We start from the raw sequence: 7,256 nt of genomic DNA on the forward strand, positions 1-7,256 counted from the left end.
GGAACGATAAATTGGTGAATAAATAACTAGAGGAATTAGAGATGAATTGTGGTGATCATTTTAATAATTCTATACAAAGATAAGAGATATAATGTGGTTAAAAAAAACAAGTATACGACAAAGTTGTATTCTCCAAAAATGTTGAGTTAGACATTCTAACCTTGCCTTCTTACGGACACATTATATAATCACACCTCTCCCCCCCACCCCTCACACCACAGTTACTAACACTTCCTAACTCTACTCCGAATTCCTCTACTCTCTCTTCTCTGAAAAAAAAAAATTACATGAAGCTTGAATTCTATCCCTCACACTAACAGGATGTGACCTTGGGCAGGTCACTCCAGCCTCCATAACCCCAATAACTCTGTGTAAATGAGAGGGTTGAATGAGATGAGGCCTGGAGCCCCCGTTAGTGCTGGGATCATAAACCATTGTCTTTATTAGTTTTAAAAAGTAAAGAAATACAAGACATCTAGATAGCACAAGAATGATATTTTGGCCATGTCCAAAATTTCCAGATTGAGAACTAATGAAATACTCTGGTCTCTTCTGCACTGTGGTGGTCTGATCCTTTTAATCTCACCCGAGAGGTAGGAGGCTGGAGGCTGGAAGGAAGGGTGGGAGCTGCTCCCCTCCTGGTGCTGGCTACATGACCTCTGCCCTCACCCCTCCCAGGCCGAGGAGATGAGGCCGGAAGGAGGAAGTAGTTTCCTTGTCACCTTCAATCTGGTTCCATGTGGCTGGTGTGAAGTTGTACATTTTGCAGCTGAAGGCAGTGGGCTCCCAGGACAACAGCAGCTGTTCAAATGCATATTAGCGCTTGGGATGCTTGATAAGAGGAATTAGAGTGCCGCCCGGTTTCTTTATTTTTCAGTTTTTGCCTGGCTGAATCAATAATTAAGTGTATTCTAATAGTGCAGTTTTGCTCGAGATTCTCATTTGGCTCAGGCATTAGGTCTAAATGAAATATTTAGTTGACAGGATACAGTTATGAAGCAAAACAACATTTCTGTCTGTATACTTTAATTTTTCTAATGATGAGAAAGCGTGGTCTGTCTCCCAGCTCTGGCTGCTGTGGCCTTCCTGTCATTCCCTCTTCCAGAGGAAAGATAAAAATCTCTCTCTCTCCTGGAGGAAAAATGAGAATGTCACATCCCAGTGGCCATCATATGGGCCCGGAGCAATGAGAGAATCCTACGCCCACCCATTTTGTCCTAATGCAGCAGACTCATCAGAAAGGCAAGCCGGACCTTCATCTAGAGGCTGGGCAAAGATAAGAAACTGGGACCGTAGGAAACCGGGACTGGGGCACCGAGTGACTCTATGGAAGTAGCAGCATCTTGACACAAGAGGAGACGTACAACGCATAGAGTGATGCCAGGCTGAGGGCAGGGCATCTGTAGGGATGTGGGCCATACAAATACTCCAAGTTAGAGAATGGGTAGCTCATGACCCAGGGGCCAGTCTTTTCAGGGCATGACCAGTCTGTGCTGGGGCCTCAGAGCAGCTGAGTCCAGAAGGAGAACTCATAGAAGATTAGGGCTCAACAGAACAAGCAAGCCTATAATCCCAGCCTCACCACTTCCTTGCTGTGCGACATCAGGGAAACCCCTTCACCTCTCTGGGCCTCAACTCTTGATAGATCACCATGACCTCAGAGGTACCACCCAGGGCTGGCTCCTTATGATTCTGGTTCCAGTAGACAGGGACATCAAAGGTCATGTCAAGTGTATTCCTGCCTGGAGACCAGCTTGCCTTCGTTTGTAGGCACCATCTCTGACCCATGGTCCTCCCCACACTTGCTCCTATTGCACCGAGGAAGCCGTCCTACAGCCTTGTTTGTTTACTTTATTGCAGATTCAAGCAGTATCGCTAGAAAATGTTTCCTCACATTTATCCTAAACCCACTTGCAAATACCTAGCTCTTTTTTAAAAAAAATGTATTGAATTTATTGGGGTGACATTGATGAATAAAATTATATAGGTTTCAAGTATACAGTTATATCATCTGTATACTGTATTGTGTGTTCACCCCAAGTCAAGTCTCCTTCCATCACCGTTTATCCCCCCCATACCCTCTTCTACCTCCCGCAACCCCCTTCCCTCCGGCAATCACCACACTGTTGTCTGTATCTATGAGTTTGTTTGTTTTGCTTAATTTCTAGCTCTTTTGAGAGAGTGCATGCCTCTGTGCTCTCTGGTGTCCTGAATGCACAACTTCTTGCCCACCCCTCCACCCCATCACTGCCAGGAGAGGTCAAAGGGCTCCAGATAACATCGCCTTTGAGCCAGGGCAGTGCCAGGAGCCTTCCCCAGGTCTTCTGCTGGGCAAGCCCAGGTTGGAGCCAGCCGGGTGCCAGCCACATAACACTAGAGACTGGGGTCCCCAGATCAGGCACAGGGTGGCTGCAGATCATGTTATTTGCACAGCTTGCTTTCCTGAGTGCTCTCTTTTAGATAAATATATCGTATACATTTGCTCTAGAAATTAAGGAAGAAGGAAAGAAAAGCAAGTGCTGTTGACCTTGGATCCGGACTGGCTGGTTCGCGCTTGTGTTTGAGAAGTCAGTCCATCCATCTCCAGCCAAGTGGGCAGTGCAGAAAAGAGGCATTTGTCTAATATTTGCTCAGCCTCTTGCGTCTCACTGTGTATTCCCAGGGGGACTGGCTTTCAGAGAAAGTTAACTATGCCTTGAGTCCTCTTCGGCTGTGCCATTTCTGAGCAAAAGGTGCACCTATGTTTTCTTGTTTTGTTGTGTTTTAAATTTATGTCTTTCTTTCTTTCTTTCTTTCTTTCTTTCTTTCTTTCTTTCTTTCTTTCTTTCTTTCTTTCTTTCTTTCTTTCTTTCTTTCTTTCTTTCTCTCTCTCTCTTTCTCTCTCTCTCTCTCTCTCTCTCTCTCTCTCTCTCTCTCTCTCTCTCTCTCCTCTCTCTCTCTCTCTCTCTTTCTGGTTGCAGCTGGGCAGGCTGCTGCCTGTTGGCAAAGGCACTAAGGGGCAGGGCAGGGGCAGGGTGGAGAGGGGGTGGGCCAGGCCTGTGGCCAGGGGCGGGGGGGCGGGTTCCTGAGCTTCTCTGTGCACCAGACCGGGGAAGCGTTTGTAGGGAGAGGTGTCGGGGGACTGGGACTGGCCACGGAGGCGAAGCTCTGGAGCCTTGAATTGTCGACACATGGAGCATCGCGGGTGCCACTGAACAGTCCTCTGCGCTTTAAGTGCTTGTGATTCTCTCCACAACAGTGTAGCACGGTGATCCTCACGGCAACCCTGGGGGTGAGTAAGGCAGCTGGAGCTATGCCAGCCCACAGGCCAGTGAACCCCCAGGAGGTGGAGCGCATGGCTGGCCTGCGGGGTGACGGCTCCGATCCCCATTTCCAGAAGGGGAAATAGAGGGAATCATTCAGAGTTGCCGAACGCTTATGGAAGCCTGCTCCAGCTGAGCCCATCGCTCCTCCTCCCTGCCCATGGCAGGCCACCAGTGCCCCGCCCAGCATGTGCTGTGACCGAGGAGAGCACAGTCCCCACGCTGGGGCTTCCTTCCAGGGGGAGGCTGTGGGCTGCAGGGCATGAAGTCCCCACTCCTGAGCTCTTTCCGGGCGGGGGCCGCTGAATAGCTGACAAGCCTAGCGCACCCCATTTCTCACCCTTCCTCACCTGGTGGACAAGTCTCTGCCCCAGAAGGGCTGATGCTGTCAGCCACCGTAACCCCCGAGACCCATGACCAGTCCATTCCAGGGCTCTGTCTGGAAGCCCACCGTTGTCACATGTTTAAGTTGCATCCTCAAACCAACCTGTATCAATAACCAACGTGACTGTGCTGGCCTCTCTCCCATCTCCCGATGGAAGAAAGGCGGGGGGTGGGGGGTAAAACTCTGCAGGTTGTGACACTCACAATGTTTACTGCTTGATGTACACGAAGCCACTGTCTCTTAATCTTTCTCTTCTCTCCCGGGAAAGAAGAGACAGGTCTGCTGGGGGTCCCATCTCCTTCCACTGTCCATGACCAGCAGCTGAGCTGAGGCCCATTAATCAGAAGGCTGCCAGTCCCGCTTGTTATTGGTTATGTTTCCTCTGACACTACACTTTCCCCGGATTTGAAATATGTGTCACCGCCTAATCCACCTGGATGAGAGGTCTGATGCATAGCCGGCTCCGTGATCTGCTGCCACTTTATGAAAATGCCCCGCTAAGTCTGATGAAAGGACAGCTGTGAGTTCCGAATGCTCCTAACTTTATCAGATAAAATCCCAGCACCAAGAATTACTGGGATTTCAGGCCGGCTGCCGATTAGGAGAGAAAAGAGCCCGTGCAGTATGTGTGATGTCTCTCTTATGTATCATCGCAAAAAGCTTTGGAAGACGGAGAGCCTGTGTCTCACGGGCGTTGTGTGCCACGCAGGTGAAATGGGTGCCCCCAGCAAAGCCACACACGCAGCCCCCCGGCTTCCGGCCGAGCTCCACCGAATCCCCCGCGAGGGCACAGCTGGGCACACAACCGGCTTCAGCTCTGCTCTGCCGTCTCACGACCACGGGAAGATGGCTTAAGCTCCCTCAGCCTCAGTTTCTCTTCAGTAAAATAGAGGAAATTATACTTACCTTATACAGTTATTCTAATGAGTCAATTAATCAGTCAAATGTGTTTGTCCTTTCACTTCCATGTCTCTTCCCTTTGTCTTTTGCTTTCATTTTCTGGGAGATATACTCCCTTTATTTCACAAATCTTCCAACGATTTTTTAATTTTATTTTGGTCACTATAGTTTTAATTTTCAAGAGCTCTTTCTTGTTATCTCATTGTTTCTTTTTTTAAAAAAAAGAAAGTATACCCTTCTTGTTTCTTGAGTGTAAATCTTCTCTTATTTCTCCATGGATTTTATAGGGAATTTTTAAAAAGGTTTTCTTCTGCTCCCTGTGTTGCTTTCTTTTTCTCTGACAGTTTGGCCACTGCTCCCACACACGCCCTGGGAGGCACCCGCGCTTCAGCTGGCCCACGATGAAGACGCGTGGAGCAGCCCTGCAGTCGGCCCTGACGTCTGGAGTCCAGGCGAACCAACGAGCCCAACCAAGGCCACCCACTCACACCCATTAGCGCAGAGAGGTCTACTAAGAGCTGAGGGTTGGCCCAGAAAACTAAACTTGAAGGATCACTATCCTCACAAGGTCAGAGCCTTGGTTTCTGTTAGAAAGCGTGTGCCTGGTAGGAGACCCCAGGGTGGGATCTCAGCTCAGCGGAGTTCGTCGTGCTCAAGGGAAGGACCCTGCCGAAACCCTCCAGAGGCTCTGACTGCTCCCAGACAAAGGTCAAGCTTCTCTCATGGCTCACCACGTCCTCGCAATCTGCACCTGCCAACCCATCTGGCCGAAGCCCCTGTGCCCATTCCCATGCCCCACCCTCCGGCCCACCTTCTGTCCTGCCCTTGCCCAGGGGCCCGCGCTGCTGTTCCTCCGGTCGAGATGCTCTCCATGGAGTTCCTGTCCCAAGGCCGCCTCCTGGGGGCCTTCCCCTCATGCTCTATGCCTTTGGCCTACCTTGGTTATGATGACAACATCTCCTTGAATGATATTATTTATTAGTTTATAAGTTCACTAGTGGACTTCCTCCACTGGAATTAAAACCTCAGGGTCCAGGATTTGTCCGTCTTTTGGCTGCTGGTGCTGCCTATCAGAACGCTGGTAGGAAGGGGCACTGGGTGGGCGTTTCTTGTCTGAGTGTTGCTCCGAGGGAATGCTTACTGGGAGACAGTGCAGGAAAGCCGCGGGGGGCCTTACTGAGTGGGCCCGGGTGCCACAGTGAGGACTCTGGGCTGTGCATTTGGTGAGCAGCAGGGAGTCCCTGAGGGCTTTGGAGGTGAGGACTGAGGCCGATGCCCGCCTGGCCCTCCCCGCCTCTCTGCTCCTGGCAGCTGTGCGGGCCTGCACTCCCTAAGGCCCAGGCCCGGCAGCTTCGGTTAGGGGTTTCTCTCTGGCTGCCGCCTCTGCTTGATTTCCGGTCAAGAAAATAGCCCACAGCTGTCACTTCAGTGGCTTCTTCTCTCTTCTCTGGTTCATTTTAAACTTGGGGTTTGCAGTACTGGCCGTAGCCCTTGTTTTCAGCTCTCCAAGGCAGATTGAGACCTGATCGCTGAGTTAAGCAGACAGAGGGGAGCTACCGTGCAGGTTTTGCCTTCACTGATAAGTTTCCCTGACAGCAGAAGGAAGTCTTTCCAGTCGATTCTTTGTAGTCAATTCCTGATCGTAGTCCCCCTGTTGTTAATATTGTTGTTAAACTCGCGAAGCCGCACTGAGTGAAAGCTAATTATAATAATTAACAGAGAACTCCTGAACTTGTCAAACTGGTAATTATAAACCACGGGGACTTTTATCATTAATAGATGCCGTGGAAAGGGAAGGCACAGGGGTGCTGGCAGAGAGAGGCGCGCAGGAGACGTTCCATCCAGAGCCAAATCTGCCACAGGATGTGCCACAGGATGCCAGCACAGGGCTTCCTTTGGCTCTGTGCCCCACACTCCCGCTGCTTCTACTTACTTGCAAACCAACCCTGACTCCCCATGCACACCTTCCAAGGCCACATTCCACCCATGCACACACATGCACACGCGCACACACGCAGGCAAACTCTGTCTTACACATTCACACACTTAAACGGGATCCGCTTCACTATAATTCAGTCATGCAACAAAATTCTACTGAGCATTTACTAAGTACTAGAACTAACTTTAAGCACTGGAGTTAAAAATGATAAGATACAATGCCTGTCCTCAAAGAGTTTATACTTTATTGAATAAAGGGAGAAATTTTTCAAAAAGAGCCCTTTAAAGTGTTATAGCTGTTCCACTGAGGTCATTTGCCAAGTGCAATATCAGAACAGGAGTAAGGCATCTAAACCGGAGGGGTGAGGAATGACCCTGGCATCAGACAACACAGAACCCGAGACCCTACTTATGAGCAGTGGTCTGAACATTTTCTAGTTCTGAACTGCTGTTGAGAACTGGATGAAAGTCCAGGCCTTTTACTCCATCAATAAGCTCAGTCATATATTAATGCAAAATTGTTCCTGGAATTTCCACAGTTCACGGAGACCCTGAAGTTCATCCCAGCTCTGTGTGAACTGTCTGCTGAGACCCTGAAGTTCACCCCAGCTCCGTGTGAACTGTCTGCTGAGACCCTGAAGTTCATCCCAGCTCTGTGTGAACTGTCTGCTGAGACCCTGAAGTTCACCCCAGCTCTGTGTGAACTGTCTGCTGAGACCCTGAAGTTCATC

This window comes from Miniopterus natalensis, chromosome 11, assembly GCF_054644295.1.
Source record: "Miniopterus natalensis isolate mMinNat1 chromosome 11, mMinNat1.hap1, whole genome shotgun sequence".
NCBI classification, from domain to species: domain Eukaryota; kingdom Metazoa; phylum Chordata; class Mammalia; order Chiroptera; family Miniopteridae; genus Miniopterus; species Miniopterus natalensis.